The following is a 20,805-nucleotide window of genomic DNA, read 5'->3' as shown; positions in this document are numbered from 1 at the left end:
AAAAAAAAATAAAAGTTGACGATATGGCAACTAGTGTTGAACGCAAGTGCTTGCTACTTGAGTTTGCATCGGGTGCTCGGGTATGCACTGAGTGTTGCGGGTGCTCAAGTCTCCGCCCCATATGCTTCACGGCCAAAAAAAACTTGCGGGGATTGCTTGCCATGCACGAGAGAGCCCCACATTTTTTGGGGGGGTATCTAATAACCGTGAAACATGCGGGCGGGGACTCGAGCATTTCACTTGAGCACCTGTGATACATGGTGCATACCTGAGTACCCGATGCAAACTCAAGTAGTGAGCACTTGCGCTCAAGACTAATGACAATTTATTCAATATGATGACCTAATGTCATCAAATTCTGTGTCGTACCTCTGGGTTCAAAATGTTCACTATACCCCTTGATAAAATCCTTGAGGGGTGTAGTTTCCAAAATGCGGTCACTTGTGGGGGATTTCAACTTTAAGGCACATCAGGGGCTCTCCAAACGCGACATGGCGTCCGCTCTCGATTTCAGACGATTTTGCGTTCAAAAAGTCACACATTGCTCCTTCCCTTCTGAACTCTGCCGTGCGCTCAAACACTGTATTTTCCCCACATATGGGGTATTGGCATACTCAGGAGAAATTGCACAAATGTTTTTGGGGTCCTCTTACCATTGTGAAAATAAAAAAAATGGGGCTAAAACATCATTTTTGTGGAAAAAGTTTGATTTTTTTATTTTCACAGCTCCATGTTAGAAACTTCTGTAAAGGACTTGGGGGTTCAAGGTGCTCACCACACATCTAGATAAGTTCCCTGAGGGGTCTAGTTTCCAAAATGGTGTCACTTGTGGGGGGTTTCCACTGTTTAGGCACATCAGGGGCTCCCAAAATGCAACATGGCGTCCGCTAATTATTCAAGCAAATTTTACATTCAAAAAGTCAAATGGCGCTCCTTCCCTTCCGAACCCTGCCGTGCGCCCAAACAGTGGTTTTCCCCCACATTTGGGGTATCTGCTTACTCAGGAGAAATTGCACAACAAACTGCATGGTGCAATTTCTCCTGTTACCCTTATGAAAATGCAAAAGTGGGGGCTGAAAAACATTTTTGTGGGAAAAATGTGAAAATTTTATTTTTACGGCTCAATGTTATAAACTTCTGTGAAGCACCTGGGGGTTCAAGGTGCTCACCACACATCTAGATAAGTTCCCTGAGGGGTCTAGTTTCCAAAATGGTGTCACTTGTGGGGGGTTTCTACTGTTTAGGTACATCAGGGGATCCCCAAATGCAACATGGCGTCCGCTAATTATTCAAGCAAATTTTACATTCAAAAAGTCAAATGGCGCTCCTTCCCTTCCGAACCCTGCCGTGTGCCCAAACAGTGGTTTTCCCCCACATATGGGGCATCTGCTTACTCAGGAGAAATTGCACAACAAATTTTGGGGTCCATTTTTTTTTATTACCCCTGTGAAAATAAAAAAATTGGGTCTAAATAACATTTTTGTGAAAAAAGTTAAATATTAATTTTTTTCTTCCACATTCCAAAAATTCCTGTGAAGCACCTGAAGGGTTAATAAAGTTCTTGATTGTGGTTTTGAGCAGCTTGAGGGGTGCAGTTTTTAGAGTGCTGTCACTTTTGGGTATTTTATGTCATAAAGACCCCTCAAAGTGACTTTAAATATGATGTGGTCCCTAAAAAATGATTTTGTAAATTTTGTTGGAAAAATGAGAAATCGTTGGTCAACTTTTAACCCTTATAGCTCCCCATTAAAAAAAAATGTTGGTTCCAAAATTGTGCTGATGTAAAGTAGACATGTGGGAAATGTTATTTATTAACTATTTTGTGTGACATATCTCTCTGATTTAAGGGCATAAAAATTAAAATTTTGAAAATTGCAAAATTTTCACAATTTTCACCAAATTTCACAAATAAACGGAAGTGAAATTTTACCACAATCATGAAGTACAATATGTCACGAAAAATGAATCTCAGAATTAGGGGTATCCGTTGAAGCATTCCAGAGTAATTGCCTCATAAAGTGACAGTGGTCAGAATTGTAAAAATTGGCCTGGTCATTAACGTGCCTACCACCATGGGTTGTAAAGGGGTTAAAGATCCCAGAAAGAACAGAGGTTTAAATGATTAAAACACAGGTTTTATGGAATCTTTTCTATCAAAACTATAAGTGAATCTACTCAGCTCCTCCTGCTCTATAACATGAGGCATGCAGATTAGACTGCATTTTCATGGAGACAGGCTCTCTTTCAAATATGGAATTATTGTAAAGTAGATATTGTCTATATTCCTCTCTATATTACTGATCATACTGGATCTGTATTGATAATATGATACTTTTGATGTTTCTGGTGTTCTAATCTTCCACCAAAAGAAAACTATGAGTAGAAAAAATAGGTAAAAGAACATAAAAATAGTCATGATCACATTGTTTGTCAGTCTTTCTGCATATTCCATAATCAGTTTTTTTTTTTTTTAAGAAATCCTGCATTGTTTAATGCTTTTCTGTTCCATTTTTGGCTTGTGGAGCCTAACAATCTTTGAATCCTACTCCACCGAGAACAGAGGGGAGAGGTTCCTGCTGCACACAGTTGTCTTAACACCAGAAATTAATAAAGAGAAGGGGAAAAAGACTGATTTGGGACACATAGAAAAGATTTGCGTATAATGATTCATAAGTAATTATTTCATGAGCCAGAAATAAGAAATAAAATCATTCTATCTGTTAGATTTCTTCATAATTACTCAATCATTAAAATGGTTTTGATAATAAACACTGGAGGAAAGAGATCCTGTCTTCACATCCTGATAATTAATCTGACAATCAGTCCTATAAATAAGTTTTCTGCATGATGCATTTCTTTAAAAAGACTATTCCGGTGGTTGGGGGGCTACATATTGCAGATGGGATCTGCTGTCTGCCTCCATCACTTGTTTCTTGATACTCCACAACAGCAGACATCTCTTTCCAGCCACCCATGCACCTCCTTCTGAGATAGTAGCAATGATAGCTTTGATAAATGCATTATAAGCTATTTGTTTATATAGCGGAAAGTCTCTGGTGAGGAAATATTGCATACAATGCATACCTGCTAAAATCAGTCCCGTTTCACTTACTAGTAGTGTTGAGCCACCCCCGTAGTGTTCGAGTTCGGTTCGGTTCATCGAACACCCTTGTGTTCGCCGAACTGTTCGTCAAACTGTTCGTCGAACACCTTCGAACACCATTAAAACCAATGGCAGGCAAACAAAAACACATAGAAACACATAGAAAACAACTTCAAAGGTGTCCAAAAGCTGACAAACTGCTCAGAAGACATAACTAACACATGGAAAAGTGACAAGTACATATAGTCATGCGAAAAGAAAAGAGGTGGAGGAGTAAAAGGAGGGGGAGACACAGATATAGGCATGTCATGCCCTTCTAAAATCCAAAAAGTGAGAAGCCGACACGGCCAGTCCGTTCCTGCCCGTGCCACCTCCGTGTCGCCGGGTTTGTGCCAGAGCCGCGGTGGACCCTGACGGCCAGCCCCCCTCTCCCAATACTGGTGCCTGTCCGCTGGTGGGTCGAGCCCCCCAGCGGTGGGGGGGGGAGTAACATCTGCAGAAGAAAGACCATCTTCCAGCCAAACTAACATGTCGACTTCTTTTCGTGGACAATGTGATACGATCCCTTTCTTACGGACACACCCATCGCTACAATTTCCAGATGAGGCACAAAAACAGCAGGTGCTTCAGCGAATATCAAGTGCTCCTTCAAGTGGGCTCTCCTCCACCTCAACTTCAACATCACAAATACTCCAGTCCTCAGAGGTGTCACCCCAATCGCACTTGCTTCCTCACAGCTCCCAAGTCTCCTGCTGCCCGTCTGAGTATGTGGTAACACAGATGGTTGAGTCTGCAGAGCTGTTTACTCATACCATAGCCTGGGAAACGGAGGTCTGCTCCAGAGCTTCTGTTAATCCAGATGAGGAAATGATCTGTACTGATGCCCAGAATCTTTATAAGTCAGATCCAGGACCAGATGAAGAAGGTTCTGAGCATAATGTAGACCCTCGTTCCCAAACTGTAACTCCTGTTGGTGGAGACAATGATGAAGACGATGATGAGACTCAAATACCTGATTGGAGCGACAACTTGACTTTTCAGTCAGGGCAGGAAGAGGTTGGCTTTGAGGACGACGGGTGTGATAACACACAGGGTGATGATGACAAGGTTGGAGATCCCACTTACTGTCAACCCACAGTCAGCTAGTCGATGAGGTCACCTGGGCCTTTGCCTGGCCTTGGGGATGTCGCGGTGGTCGGCTCCCTGGCCCATACCCTGGGGTCACTCTTTAAAAGGGTGGATAATTGTTAATTTTATAAGAGTTCGTTACGGCACCTGTGGTATCAGGTGAGAAGCACCAGCGCTGCAGCAGTCCACTGTGGCCCGTGATAAGGCAGCTCGATGGTATAGCTCCCCACAGGTGGAGCTAGGTCTCAGGGCAGCGTATGCAGGGGGAATGCAGGACAGACGAGACCCAGCTGGGTCAGAGCAAGAACGGGAACAGACACGGTAGTCACTTCAGTACCTTTTACTGGAGGAAATTCAGGCACATCCCGGAGCACTGTAGGGTGAAGGGTGCATATGAGGATCCTCCCCAATGAGCGGGTGTAGGGCCACCTGTTTTTGCCTCAGCGTAGTAAGTTTCTGACCTGCCTGGAGCTAGGCCTAACTTTGTCTCTGTCCTGCGCTGGCTGACCTTGTGGTAGGGCCTTCTCTTGGAGTTCACGCTCCCAGTATGCGGGGCCTAAGCGTCTCCTGGCTCTGTTACGTATCAGCACCTTAGCGATCCTGGGACTTGTAGTTCTCCAGGGATTCCGGTTATGCCTTACTGGGTCATAGAGATCCCGGTAAGCTCGGATCTGGTGTCCGGTAAATGCTTCGGGGTGAGCTGGTTAAGCTCCTCTGTCCCTTATGTACTAACTCGCCACTCGCCTTCGGCCTACTCGGGCCCTCACTAGGCTATACACACTAATGGCAGCTTGCCGCGCTTCACCGATCTTATGGCGCCGGCACACCTTAAGCTCTATCTGGGCTCCCTGAATCTAGCTAGCAGGAGCCTCGTGCTCCACTGCTGAACTATTAACTGAGTTCTCTAGACTAGACTGAGCTCCACTGCAGACTGACCTCTCTTAGGCTTCTCTACTGCAGGAACTCTTCAGAGAAACTGAACTGCCTAGCTCCACCTTCCCTATTTATATCCCTAACGGGCTCCCTCTGCTGGTCTGAGGTGGAAGGTGGAGATGTGTGAATGTTTATGGGGGCCTCTTGTGGAGGATTCCATCAATACACTCTTCTAGGATCTGTGATACCAAGCGCAGCAGGGCGTCACAGATGCTATTGACGACGAGGTTAGGTTGCGCCTTCCTGGACAGAGATGGATTACTGGAAGCACGTCAACAACTGCATCCTCAACCACAACTCTGCCTCTGACCACAAGTCGTAGTGGCTCTTCAGGTCGCATGGGCTCTAAGCCTTGCATAGCCTGGGCATTTATTCAGATCGATAAGGATGACCCAACTCGTGTTATCTGTAATATTTGTCACCAAAAGCTAAGTAGAGCCAAAAAAATCTATAGTTTGAGAACTTCATGCATGTACCGTCACATGGATATGAAGCATAAGTTGCAGTGGGAAGCTCACTGTGCTACAATGCGGCCTAGCAGGCTAGGCCAACCACCGTCTGCCCCATCTTGTGCATCCGCGGCCTCTTCATCCTCTGTGACTGGGGGGACAGCAGTCACACATGTTTTTGGACGCAGACCTGCCACCTCTTTACCTGCAACAGCCAGTGTGATTGGCAGGTTGTCAGTTCATTGGGAAGTGGAAACACCTGCTGGTGTTGAGCGCTCTCTGACATCGAGAGCACCACCTTTGGATCAAGGCAACTTAACATGTCCGCCTGCATCTTCCTCACAGACTGGCAGTTTGCCGGGGACACCCTACTCAACCCCGTCTAAGCACAACAGCCAGCCCTCGGTCCCTCAGATGTGGAAAAGTAAAAGACTATTTCCTCCTAGCCATGAGAAAGCAAAGAGGTTGAATTTCACCATCTGCAAGCTGTTGGCTACAGAAATACTGCCTTTCCGTCTGGAGGACACAGTGGATTTTCGAGACCTTATGTCCATCGCAGTGCCCCAGTACCAGATGCCCAGTCGGCACTACTTCTCAAAGAAAGGTGTGCCTGCGCTCCACCAGCATGTCGCACACAACATCACCGCTTCTTTGAGAAACTCTGTGTGTGACAGGGTGCATTTCACCACAGACACTTGGACGAGTAGGCATGGACAGGGGCATTACATGTCACTGACTGGGCACTTAGTAACTATGGTGACAGCAGGACAAGAGGCTGCTGTCCAAGTCTTACCGTCCCCACGAGTTTTGCGTCAATCCTCTTTATCTCGAAGTTCTTCCACTGCTTCTGCCTCCTCAACCTCCTCTCGGTCCTCCACCTGCACCGAAAGCCTGTCTGGTAATGTCACCTGCTTTCTAACTGCGCAGAAGGAATCCTGCACACCTCCTTACTATGCTGGCAGCAGGGCTCAACGCCATCAGTGTTTACTTTGAAATGTCTGGGAAATGTGAGTCACACAGCTGAGGACTTCTGGTCAGCTCTGGAGACCCAGTTTCATGAATGGTTGTCTCCACTGGACCTGCAACCAGGGAAGGCCGTGTGCGACAATGCTGCAAACCTGGGTGCGGCCCTTCGCCGGGGCAATGTCACACACATGCCTTGTATGGCTCACGTGTTGAACCTGGTTGTCCATAAATTTTTAGCCCACTATCCTGGACTAGATGGCCTTCTGCAGAGGGCACGGTCGCTGTGTGCTCACTTCCGCCGTTCGCATCCCGCAGCTCAACGACTTACATCTCTACAGAAGTCGTTGGGCCTGCCAGTTCACCGGCTGAAATGCGATGTGCCGACACGGTGGAATTCAACTCTGCACATGTTGCATCGACTGTGGTAGCACCGACAAGCCCTGGTGCAATACGTTCTGATGTATAGCCTGGGCCAACGAGATCCAGAGGTGGGGCAAATCACGCTGCAGGAGTGGTCTCAGATCAGGGATCTATGAAGTTGACGCACCCCCTGGGCCGTGGGGTACCCTGAGCCGGGCTGGTAGACGCTGGGGGTTGGAGTCACTGTGGCGGTGACCCGGTCCGTGACCCAGGGCGTTCAATCCAACGGTAATTTGTATATTTGGATTTTATAATGTCCGACTACGCCACCTGTGGAGTGCGGCCAAAGGGGCCGCCGCTGCGGAACAGTCCTCTGAAGCTGGTGGTTTTGCAGCAATGGTATTATTACTCACCACAGGAAGAGTGTAGCTTCAGGGCAGTGTGGGTGGATGATGGTGGTTGTAGTGCAGGGAGTCAGTAATGAACACAGAGTCCGTGTGATGCAGTCCCAAGATCTTTACTCACAGTTGTTGCAGTCCAGATTACAGGTACCAGAGCAATCTCACCCGTCGTGCTGTGCGTACTCAGTGAGGGGCTCAGTCCACACCCAGATAGCTCCGGAGTACTTAGCAGGACCCCCTTCTGTGTGTCCTTTCTCTGGCCTTCTCCCTGCACCTCACACCCAGTGACACTTCTATCCGGTATCCTCGGGCCTTGGCGGGCGACTTGTGTTCCGTCCCCTGGGTCCTATGTGGCTACCTTCTTAGTGAGACTGGTGTGGACTTTTGCCTGCAGTACATGAAATGCTGCAGCCTCCGGTTTCTAGTTGAGCCTTGCTGTTTCTCCTCTAGTTGAGGGACCGGTTCCCCTTATCTGGCCTGACCCCTCTACCTCCTGGTAGCAGCGGGAGTACGGGTGGCCTTCTGCACGGCCTGCAGCCCTAGGGTCCCTTCGGTTACTGGAGCCTTCCTGCTGGCACTTCTCTCTTCTCTCCTTCAGTCCTGGGCCTCCCAGGCTAGGCCCGCCTCTGGAGCAGAGCTCATGCCGAGCCTCTGCTCCTGTCACTTTTCCTCCTCTGACTGGCTTGCTCTTTCTAAGATGGCTTCCTATTTATACTCTCCCTGTCATGTGCTCCCCTAAGCTGCTCCCCTAAGCACCTACTACATAGGACCCTCCCACCAGCTTGGGACCTGGGACTGTGCTCTCTCTTAGGAGCAATCTCGCCCTACCCCCACTGCAGGTATGTGTTGGTAGGTGTTAGGGTCCCGAGCCATACGCCTTCCTTACCTGAGGGTGAGATACCACACCTCTGGGTGAGATGCAGTAACTCTGTGGCGACTGAACCCTCAGGGGCGCCACACACCCTTCTGCACAGTTTTGAAATGGCGACGAAGATGTTTAGTGCTGACGACGATGCCATTATCAGCATGACTATTCCGGTGATTTACATGCTGGAGCACACATTAAATAGAATTCAGAGTCAGGTGGTGGGACAAGAGGAGGAGTCGAATGCGGAAGGGATAACATCTCCAAGGTCCAAACGGTTGGCAGCACCAAGGCGGCAGGCATGGGAGGGTGGGGGAGAGGGATTAACCAGGGCGCATGGTAGCAGCCAAACTGTTGAGGAAGGTGCAGGAGCCGAGGAAGAAGTGGAGGATGAACTGGCAATGGGAATGGAAGACTCATCAGATAAGGGAGACCTTGATCACATTTCTGTTGTGCGAGGTTGGGGGGAGAGGGCAGAGGAAGGAAGCATGATTCTTACCTCGCTACCAACACAACAAGGACTTGGTCCTCCTGGATGCCCAAGACACATGAGTGCCTTCTTGCTGCACTACCTGCAACATGACCCTCAGATTGCAGAATTCGAAGTAATCCCGACTACTGGGTTGCCACACTCTTAAATCCCTGGTACAAAAGTAAATTTGCCGAAATAATTCCTGCCATAAAAAGGGATTGACTAATGCAGGAGTATCTGCAGACGCTGTTGCAGAAACTTACATGTGCTTTTCCACAAAACACCAGTGGTGCACGAAGTGAATCTCACAGTTCTAACTTGCCAACCGTGGGACTGTCGAGTCTTCATCACTCAAACCGTAACAGTAACACAGTATCTGCTGGTAACAGCAATTTTGTGGAATCGTTTCACCACTTTTTTAGGCCATCCTTTGCAAGGCCACAGGAGACAAGAAGTCTGACACATAGTCAATGCCTAGAGAGGATGGTGCAGGAGTATCTCCAAGTGAACATCGAAGCCATGACTGTGTCACTGGACCCTTGCTCATTTTGGTATTACAATCTGGAAAAATGGTCGGAGCTCGCCACTCACACCTTGGAGATCTTGTCATGCCCTGCAGCCAGTGTTCTCTCTGAACGTGTGTTCAGCGCTGCTGATGGTGTGCTGACAGATAAGTGCATGCGGCTGTCCACTGAGAATGTAGACAGACTCACGTTCATAAAGATGAACAAATCATGGATTCGCAAGGACTTTTCTACCCCTGTGTTATCCTTGGGAGACTAAAAGCTTGAGGATTTGGTAATACCTCACCAACCGTTTTAAGCAACTGTGGGGCAATTGATGCCACTTAACCCTAGAACGCATGACCATAAAAATCTACACTTTCATATACCTGGGGCCTTTTAGGCCTGTGTGCAAATAACATGGAATAACTCAAACTCAAATGACAAACAACTATATACATGAAGAATACCTAGAGTTTCAAAATTCTAGCTAAAGTAATCTTGCAGAAGATAGAAAACAATTAACAGGGCGGGACTGCGAGGCCCCAGGTATGCGTTCTAGGGTTAAGTGGTGTCTGTGCCACAATTTTGGGAAAAAATGGAGACTCTTTTTGGAGTCCCCTTGCTGTGTCTTACGTGACGTTGGCATCGTCAATTCCAGGTGGGTTGGGTCGCTCCCACCCCCTTTTAACTGTAAGAAACTACATACTCTATGGCTTGGGGTAACACAGATGATTGAGTCTGAAGAGCTGTTTACTCAGAGGTCTGCTCCAAATCTTCAGTGTCTGCTAGTCAGCGTAGAATTTTTAACTGCATCTAGCCTAGGCAATACTTTGGGCGTAGTAGCCCAGCTGCTAAGCAAGCTGCACCGCCTGTGTATCTAATAAGAATTTTTAAATGCATCTAGCCTAGGCAGACTGTGGGGACACCCAACCAAGCCCAGACGCTCAGCCCCCCTACCGCCCCCCTTTCCTTGACAATACAATAATGTAACTCTTACAACTGGATGGGTGAGGATCGGTCACAGCTTTATTAACTCTTTATACTCATTCCATTAGAAAGGCATTTTATTTCTAAAATATTTCAGCTTGTTGCAGCATGCCCTGGGTCTCCACTCCGGCAACTTGGCCAACAAGTGTAACTCTCCAACATGTCCTTTCTATTTCCAGGCCACGGAGGATCCTGCGTACTCGTATGCAGGACTCTGACCCCCACCCTTCACTCTTAAAGCTTGTTCCACTCCGTCCTGGAGTCCTGACAGGAATATGTCCAGTCCAATATCCATTAAGTGAACACCGTCGGGCTGTATGAAGCCTGCTTTATCTCCTTCCAGTTGTCGGTGTCGTACCACTACACCACCTCTGTCTCTTCTAAATTTTGCCATCCGAATATTTATTACCCGCCTTGTCCGTTCGATGGCCGTGATGTCTCGAGCACCTTGCCATACCGCTATCGGCACAATCTCTGACCATACTATAGCTAGTTTTGTGAAAAATTCTTTGAAGCGCTCAGTGTCTAGTTTCATTATTGCCATTAGTTATGCTCTCTTGTGATGACCTAGGTTGTTTCCCCCGGCCTGTATAACTAAGATGACTGGACATCTTGCCTCTCTCCCTACCTTGATTACCTCCATTAGTACCTGTGGCCATAGCACGCCTCTAATACCTCTCCAGTTGAAATATATGTTATGAAACTCTAATTTCCTCCCGCCTGGGCGGACTTTCGCCCTTTTTTCTGCCCAATATATATACGAGTGGCCTATCACCCACACTGTTGGCTTAGCATCACCTGTAAAAGAAACAAACCACATTAGGATAACAAGTCCGGTCTTATGTATCTTGCCAAACACGTGGATCGCCATCTCCCTATCCTCTGAACTTCCGTTTCTGACAGTCCTGCTCTTGCTGCTTCCGTGGCCGCGCCTATGCGGAATGAATGTGTCCCGTAATCTTTGGGGTGGTTCCCTGACGATGTTATGCATTTATTAAATATAGCTTGGAACTGGTATCTTGATAATAGTGTTCCATCAATGTGTTTTAGGAAGAAATTACTTTGTGATCTGATGGTTAGATATGTTTTTACTATTGTTACCCGACTCAGTGTACCGTTTGTGGGTTGTAGAAGTACCCAAGTGCCCCTGCCCGCTGGAACCGTTTTCGATTTGTGTATGCGTAGACGTATTGCATTATTGGCTATGACTACGTCCTGCTGTAATAAGCCTCCACTGGTGGTAATTTTGGATTGAGGGACTAATTCACTTATGCATAGCGCCCCGAAGAAGGCGATCACAAATGCAGTAGACAGTAGTGTTGCTTCAAATTGTGAGTGTCATGTTAATGGTGTTAGGGATATGATGTCAGAAATCAGTTTTAGTGACACGGGACGGGACGTCTACACTCCTGACTTGGCTGACCCCTTTTATGGATTGTCTGATGATGAATCTTTGTCACATCTCCCCAATTCAGTAGTTGGTAGTGAAATGCTACTCCGGTCAGACACCGCTGCGCTGATGCCCCTGATATGCCCCTCATCATTAGCTGGTGGGGAAATTCTATGGTGACTTGTGATCTGGCTTGTTCACATTGGACAACCCGTCTGCCTGCTACTAGTCATGTCCACTCTTCCCATGCCTTACCGTATGCTTGCCACGTCGACGGGGCAACTGACGCTCTGATTAAGGGCATCAACTATTCGCCGCTAGATCCCATAGGGAAGGTGGGCAACTGTTGCCCGATGGGTGGGCGTTGTGGAAGAGCTCTGTGAAAATCTGCCAATTGAATTGTTATAAAGCGTTAGCAGCAGCTTTAGACCCCTCAGCATAGATAGTGGCTAGCGCGGACCCATACATTGTGTTTTAGGCACAGGAATGCTAGCCTGGGTAGGAGGCCTAGCACTGGGAGAGACGATGATGCCATCTTATTAATGCAGTGCGCTAGGCTGGTGTTTTTTGTTATGAAGCGTATATTTTTGTAAGCCAGGACCGTGCCACATATTTATATTGCTACCACTATTGGGAAGAAAAATTATTTTCAGGGCTAGATGCAGCTAAAAATTATTATTAATTTAAAAGCTGGTGGAGCTTGGTATAGATGGCCTAATACAATGAGTCCCACACACTGCTAAAAGGCCAAATATTTTTTCAGAGCTAGATGCAGATAAAAATTATTTTGAATTTGCAACCTGATGGAGGTCAATATAGATGGACTAATAGAACAAGTCCCACACATTGCTAGAAGGCCAAATATTTTTTCAGAGCTAGATGCAGACAAAAAATTATTTTGAATTTGCAACCTGATGGAGGTCAGTATAGATAGACTAATAAACCAAGTCCCACACACTGCTAGAAGCCAAAATATTTTTTCAGAGCTAGATGCAGATAAAAATTATTTTTAATTTGCAACCTGATGGAGGTCAGTGAAGATGGACTAATAGAACAAGTCCCACACACTGCTAGAAGGCCAAATATTTTTTCAGAGCTAGATGCAGATAAAAATTATTTTGAATTTGCAACCTGATGGAGGTCAGTATAGATGGACTAATATAACAAGTCCCACACAATGCTAGAAGGCCAAATATTTTTTCAGAGGTAGATGCAGAAAAAAATTATATTCAATTTGCAACCTGATGGAGGTCAGTATAGATGGACTAATAGAACAAGTCCCACACACTGCTAGAAGGCCAAATATTTTTTCAGAGCTAGATGCAGAAAAAAATTATATTCAGTTTGCAACCTTATGGAGGTCAGTATAGATGGACTAATAGAACAAGTCCCACACACAGCTTGAAGCCCAAATATTTTTTCAGAGCTAGATGCAGAAAAATATTATAATCAATTTGCAACCTGATGGAGGTCAGTATAGATGGACTAATAGAACAAATCCCACACACTGCTAGAAGTCCAAATATTTTTTCAGAGCTAGATGCAGAAAAAAATTATATTCAATTTGCAACCTTATGGAGGTCAGTATAGATGGACTAATAGAATGATGCTATGCCCAAAAGGTTTTACTTCACTAGGTGCAGTAAAAAAATTGGTATTCTATACACAGGTGGTGCAGCTTGCAACACAGATAGGCTACTCCACTAACTAACACACTCTGCAATAGGCCAAAAAGGATTAGCTTTGCTAGATTTAGCCAAATGCTGTGAAAAAAACTTGCACAGCACTGGCACAGACCTGCCTGGCAAAAACTGATAGGAACTGATCTAACTTAGTCCTGAAAAGGACTGCAATTACAATTAGTCTTTACTCCCACAATCTATCTATTTAAGAGCACAGACCTGCCTGATAAAAGTCGTAGGAAATGCTGTAACCTAGTCCTTAAAAGGACTGCAATCACAACTATTCCCTACTCCCAAGCTGTCTGTAGATTTGTGCGAAAATTGGCTTGAAATTAACAAGGTATAGCGCACACAGCAACAGCGGTGCCGTCTAACACGCAGCCGCAGCAGTGAGAAAATGGTGGCGACGGGGAAAATGGCTGGGTCTTATAGGGCAAGGACATGCGACATACACTGCCAATGACACATGCCCTTGCTTGTGTGAAAAAAAGCACTTCGCTCCGTGCGTGCGCTGCTGATAGGCTGACAGATTGCACCTCCCCACTGTAAATGCGGGAAAGAGAAAAAAAAATGGAGATCTTCATTATTCCTGCAGAGATCCATCCCCTGCCCCTCCCCCCGCCCTGCTGTACACTCAAACTGCGTATTAACATTAATTTTGATCATTACTGAGAAAAAATCCAGTTATGATTTTGGTGCACGAACAGTTATCGAACATAACCTTGAACAGCCGAATTTTTTTCAAATCGTTCGTGTTCGCCGAACGGCTCGAACACCGCCCAAAGCAGCTCGAATTTGAGATTGGCGAACAGTTCAAGTCGAACAACGCTCATCTCTACTTACTAGTAAATACTAATGTTAGTCCCTGGTTCCCTGGTGATCTGGTGGTTGCTCCAAAGTACTATATTTATCTTGTGTCAAATCTATAAATAATATATAGCAATATACCTTTCCTCCTGCTACTGAATAATCACTTAGTAATTGAGTCTCTTTAGCTTTGTGGCTTTTAACTACAGGAAGATAAGTTTAATCAATGTGTTATGTTTCCTGTGGCTGGAAAAGTTTCTTCTCCAGTGCAAATGAAACAGAGTATTACAAAATCTGAGTTCTTAGTAACGATTACAACTTGTAGAGATAAGGAATTAACCATGCCTACAAGACAACTAACCATGCCTAAAGTATATACAAATCTAGTCCTGAATATAAGTACTAAAGTAAAAAAAAATTATTTAACAATAAAGGCAAGAGAACAACATGTTTAACATAAGAATTTAAATATATCACTATGAAATATCAATACTAAAGTAACCTTTGCAATAACTAAGCGCAATTAATACCAATATGCAAGCCCAAAGACCTGAAAAAAATACAGGATAATTGGGCTGAAGGTTACAATTTGTTGTCTATGTAGTAGAAGGCAAAAAGCCATCAGAAGAACTCTTGTAGGATGTGCAAGAGATGAGGAGAGATTGCCATCTGCTGGCCAGACGCAATCAAGTGGAACCCAGTTTTGCTAGAGGAGTTGAAGGGGGAGCAGATTCAGATACTGGACCTGATCAGGTGACATCCAGGAAGGATTTCCTGGATATAAGAGTCCAGCACGCCAAGATACAGGCAGATTTGGTGCCAGGCTGCAAAGTGGAGCAGACGTGCTCCAGAGGGACTGCAGAACCCAGCGCGACAGGCCTCAGCCGGAGGCCTGCATCGCACCAGAGCCGGACACTGCCTGAGAAGCCCCGGACCCCTTACTGAAGCACCCTGAGCCCGAAGGATGTTGGTTAGAGTCAGGACCTGCGCCCCACACTGAGTAAGTTCCCGGGATCCGACGCCATCTGTCAAGAGCCTTGGTCTGGATCCACTTACCGCAAGCGTGAGAGACTACCATCGACGGTCAAGCTGAGAAGAGCTAAGAGGGATCTGCAACAAGAGAGATGCATCAGCAACAGAGGAGGAATCGGGCAAGTGAACAGGGCCATCACTTCCAACTCTCATCTACGATATGGGGGTCAGTTGGGATTAGGATTTCAGGTTGGCAATGTGACGGTTTGTGCGTGGGAGGCTAAACAGGATCTGATAGACTTTATCCGGCAGAGACTTTCGGCCTAGCGGGAAGAACCGGTGACCCCCGCTAGGGCCATCTAAAGAGAACTAACTTGGTGACTCCCACGACTGGGTGCATCACACTTTTGCAAAGAACTTTACTGTTATTCACTGAAAGATATTTCTTATTGTTATTCTAAGTTGCTGTTTATTATCCATGTTACTAACGCCTTTGTAGAATAGTTGTTATACATATAAAGTGATTATATCAACCCCTGACTGTTCCCGCCTTGTGTCTCTGTGCATTGCATTCCAGCATCTGTTTTACATCTAGGCAAGATAAAAATGAATAAATGAATGAATGTGGACGACATGTATAAAGGCCCGATAAATCGATGTCGGCTGAATGTCTGATATCGACAGGTTTAGTCAACAATCTAATGTGTATGGAGGCCCCAGACAACTGACCGTCCATGGAGATGTTGATCAGGCATATCTGATTTCGGACTGCTAATTGCTTTTTTCTCCCAGAGATAAGCCTTTGTCACACTTAATAAGGATGACTCTTTTGATACACTGTTACCCATTTACATACAGAAAATATATTGTGTAATTGTACAATTACTGCACTATATGCATGATATTTCAATAACTTCATAAATTAAGAATACAAAATCCATTGTCTTTGGTAAAAAAGAGCATGGTAGGTAAAGTATATGTTGAGCATAGTAATTACCCCATACTTGGAGTATAATAGTGGCTTGTAGCCAAATGCAGTCGTATTGTTTGTTATTTAAAAGCACACCTATCTGAATGATTATTACAGTATGATGAGACATCCATTTCTTGTTGCATAGTGAAATCATTTAATGGTAACTGTAGTTTAAACACATAAATTAGGTTGTAAGAACCTTAAGCATTCAATATTTTATTTAATTACATTTTGCAAAGAAGATCGATATACCGAAAGCTTCTGACCTCAGAAATCAATATGATATTCTCCTTCCTTCTTCCCTAATGGAAAGTTAAGTATGAAATAATTATATGCATCAATTAACCATACTACATAAACTATAGGAAGATATTTTATTACATGGAGTCTTTTGTAATCCTTTTATAAGCCACTGTCTAAATCTGTCTGTTTGCTGCATGCCACTACAGGTTTAGATTAAGGAGACTGTTATAACTCCAGCCAATTGACAGTGCAATTATACATCTGTACCTTGTAACACATGGAAGCTTAACTAAGAGTGGTATCAGATCAAAAGTTACTTAAAGCAGTTTATTTTCTATTCTTTCATTTAAGATGAAGATGTTTTGTAATAGAAATAAATTAAAGGGGTCATCTACAATTAGAAAAACATGACTACTTGCATTCAGAAACAGTGCCCCCCTGACCATGAGGAGTGCATGGCATTGCTGCTCAGCTCCATTCATTTCAGTGGTGCTGAAGGAGCAGATACAACTCATGGTCATGGTTGGCATTGCTTTTGATTGCAAATAGCCATGTCTTTCTAATCCTGAAACACCTACTTAAGAATATGTCTTCTTAATGCCGAGGTATGGAGGGCTTTTTCCTAAATCAGCTTTGTTGGAGGTTCTGCCATCGTTTTCTGCGGGGCTCCACAACCCCAAAGCAAAAACAAAATGAACCAATGAGCTGTGAAGGGGTTAAAAAACAAAAATTTATACTGGCCTAGCCCCTCACTCATTCCTGCTGCTGCTGCCCCATGCAGTCATCCACTGTCTTTCTTAGCTCCCTACTCTGATTTGGTCTTTTCTACACTTTTATTTCTTTTTGAAACATAATGGCGTATGCCGCCCCACGTGACTGGCAAAGAGTGACATGGAAGCCAGAGTGGAGAAGAAAGGCGGAGAGTTGTGGAAGTAGGGACAGAAGAAGGGCTATATCATGAGTATACTTTTTTTTTCACACCTTTTTTGCCCAAATAATATCCTCAGTTGTGCATTAGTCACGCAAATCAAATTCCCAAAAATTTGGATATGCAAGAATTTTGGAAAATTGTAAATGAATGTGAATCATTTTGAATCGATTTGTTCTTCCTTAGTTATTGTTTTAGTTATATACCTTAAGGAGGAATGACAGTGACAAAGCGCAATATACAGTTTCATGACAAGTTTCTCTAGAGCGATACTTTTATGGGGAATACAAAACAAGCATATCTGACAGGTTCCCTTCATATTATAAACTAGCTAGAAAAAGTAAGGCTGATTTCACATGTCAGGTAATCATCCGTTTGAAATTGATCTAGTAGAAACCTTGATCAGTTTCAAACTGATGAAAAACGAATGCACTTTTAAACTGATCCGTTCACATTGACTTCAGTGATTTTAACAAATGGATCCAGATGCAATCTGTTTTCTTAGCTGGACATAAAAGTAGTGCAGACACAATAGGGGTGCATAACAGACATGTGAATTCAGCCAAAGGTTATGTTCCCATGATGAGTATTTGGCGAGTTTTTGATGTTGCAGATTTTCTGCAGCATTTCTGCACCTATTATGTAAATTAGGTTACTTGTGTTTTATTCATTGATGCTGCAGTTTTTGTCTGTTGTTTGGTATGTCATGCTTTATATAAAGCTGCTATGTTTTTGATACGTTCTGTTATTTGGCCCAGTGGCCATGAGATTTTTAAAAATACCATGCACTTTACTGAAACTGTAAGATGCTGCATTTTTGATGCAGCAAAAATACGCAGTGTTAAATACGCACCAAAAACTCATCCTGGGCACACAGCCTGAGGCTACGTTCCCACGGTGTGCTTTTGGTGAGTATTAGATATTGCAGCTTTTCTGCACCATTTCTGCACCTATTAAGTAAATTACACTACTTCCATTTTTTCATTGCGTTTTTGAGGGTGTTTTTTTTACATGTGTTTTTCTCTCATTTTTGACACTGCATTTGACACAGGCAGACCACTCTTTAAGGCCACATACACACATTGATTTATTTTTTTTTAACCTCAGTATTTGTAAGCCAATACCAGGAGTGGGTGAAAAATGCAGAAGTGGTGACATGTTTCCATTATACTTTTCTTCTGATTGTTCCACTCCTGGTTTTGATTTACAAATACTAAGGTAAAAACTTACCAAATACTCAACATGCGCATGTGGCTTAAATGTGCACTGAACGATCAGTCTGCATGCATAGGCTGCCAATGGACAACGCGCTGCCGAGAATGATTACCTTTTGTGCAAGACACGATGAACAAGTGTTTTGCTCGCTCATAGCATGATCTGCAGTCTGTTTATACTGTAAGATTATTGAGTGTAAATGCACCTCAAACTTAAATGTATTTTATTTGGATTGTATATAATATACCAACACAAAGTAGCAAAGTATTTGTGAAGTGTAAAGGATGTACAATACAAAGTTATATTGTGGTACCGTGTTAGCCAGAAAAATCGATGTAAATACTTTTATGCCAAAAATGACAAAAGTATTCTCGGAGTGATATCTTTATTGGCTAACCATAATATATATACAGTATATGCAAGCTTTCAGAGCACAGAGGCTACTTCTTCAGTCAAGATTACATTTTGTAATCTTGCCTGACGAAGGAGCCTCTGTGCTCTGAAAGCTTGCATATATATATATTTCTGGTTAGCCAATAAAGGTATCACTCCGAGAATACTTTTGCCATTTTTGGCATAAAAGTATTTACATGACGTGTAAAGGAAATGATATAGTACATGGCTTTCTAGCTAGAGCTAGTTTGCAAAGAAGAACAGGCAAAAATGACATACCTCAAAAGACTAGCAGCAGTAATTAAAGCAAAAGGTGGTCTTACACAGTATTGACTCAAGGGGACTGAATATATATGCATGCCACAATTTTCAGATTTATATATTTTTTAAATAATTAGAAAACCATGTGTCATTTTCTTTACACTTCACAAATATTCGCTACTTTGTGTTGGTATATCACAAAAAATAAAAATAATACATTTAAGTTTGTGGGTGTAACGTGAAAAAATGTGGAAAAGTTCACAGTGTACGAATACTTTTTCAAGGTACTTCAATTATGACTCAATAGGGCTCTGCAGCTTTGTCCCTATTTGAAAAAAAAAAAAAAAAAAAGATTGACGTACCGTGTATATTTATTATCCACTACTTATTATTCATCACAACCTACAACAATATAATTGTAACATGAAAATACCCTAAAAGAATAATGTACATATGATGTTAAAAAAAGAAATACAATTCTTATTCTGTTCTACATCATATTTTTAACAACAATGAATTCCTGGGTTTGAAATATCATTAAATTGGCAGTTGAAAAAAGGAAAAAAAAAAGAAAACATTTTTGCATGAAAATTTCTGAAGTCACTTGCTAAAATTATACTGAAGTAATAAACTCTTTAGCTATGGTACGTTTTTATGTGATGTCACATAAAAACTAGTGGTGCCAGAGACAGTGGTGTATTATATGTATTGATTATTATTTCACTGTACTGGCTCCTGTCTGCTTCCTGATCTTGTGAAGATAAGGTCACTCTTTCACTCTTGATAAAATATACATATCAAAGTTCGTTTGCAAAAGTCAGAGATGAAATATCTCGGTATAGAACTTTGAAAAGATAAAAGCAGCTGTATGTAGCAGAAGCACTAAAACATCTATCAAAAAGTGGAAAAAGAGATTACATTAAACTAAAATATGCAAATTTACATTGTCAATATTATTGATATTTTGCTATAACTTTTACAGAAGAATTAAAAATAAAAATAAGTGTGACAGTGTTGAGAAAAGGGACTGAAGGCCCCATAAACATTACAGCTGAATATTTAATTAGAAAAAAATAAATAAAAATCCCCATTCCCTCCTCATCGCTAAACAGGGAGGTCACTTCAGGCCCACTCACATAGTGGGGCCCACCTGGCGAAACTACTTTTAACTGTATCGGCATGCACAGCATGACAATACAGGTAAACTCTACAGTAGAGAAGGAAGCCATGGTCTGCCTACCTTACCACACTTAGTTCCGTAGTCCGCCTACACCAAGATGATGACTGCGCCAGCAGGCTCACCAGTATTCAGAGTTAGATGTGGTTACAAAGTTGCTTTTTTTAGTTTATGAGAAGGTGCTTGTAGGGGGATGTGGGAGCATTATAATGTGTGGTGGAGACTGCTGTAGGGCCATCATACTGTGTGTGGGGCATCATACTGTGTAGGAAATTATACTGTATCTGGGTTGTGGGGAGGCTGTTGAGGCATCATACTGTATGAGAGGCAGTGGAGACAGTCATACTGTGTGTATGAGTGGCTGTGGTGGCCATCATACTGTGTGGGAGCTGTGGCAGCATCATGTTATGTGTATGCACTGGGGGCCATAATAATGTCTGAGGGATTTTGGGGGCTATCATACCGTGATGACGAATCATACTGTGTGGAGACAGTGGGACTCAGCATACTGAGTGGAGGACTGTATGATCCATCATACTGTATGTGGGGTACTGTGGGGGCATCCTATTGTGTGAGGGCTGTGGAGTCAATTAT

The sequence above is a fragment of the Phyllobates terribilis genome, unplaced genomic scaffold (genome assembly GCF_046119375.1).
Source record: "Phyllobates terribilis strain yellow unplaced genomic scaffold, ASM4611937v1 Scaffold_1__5_contigs__length_1240528914, whole genome shotgun sequence".
NCBI lineage: Eukaryota > Metazoa > Chordata > Amphibia > Anura > Dendrobatidae > Phyllobates > Phyllobates terribilis.
Note: the sequence above shows the minus strand (reverse complement) of the source record.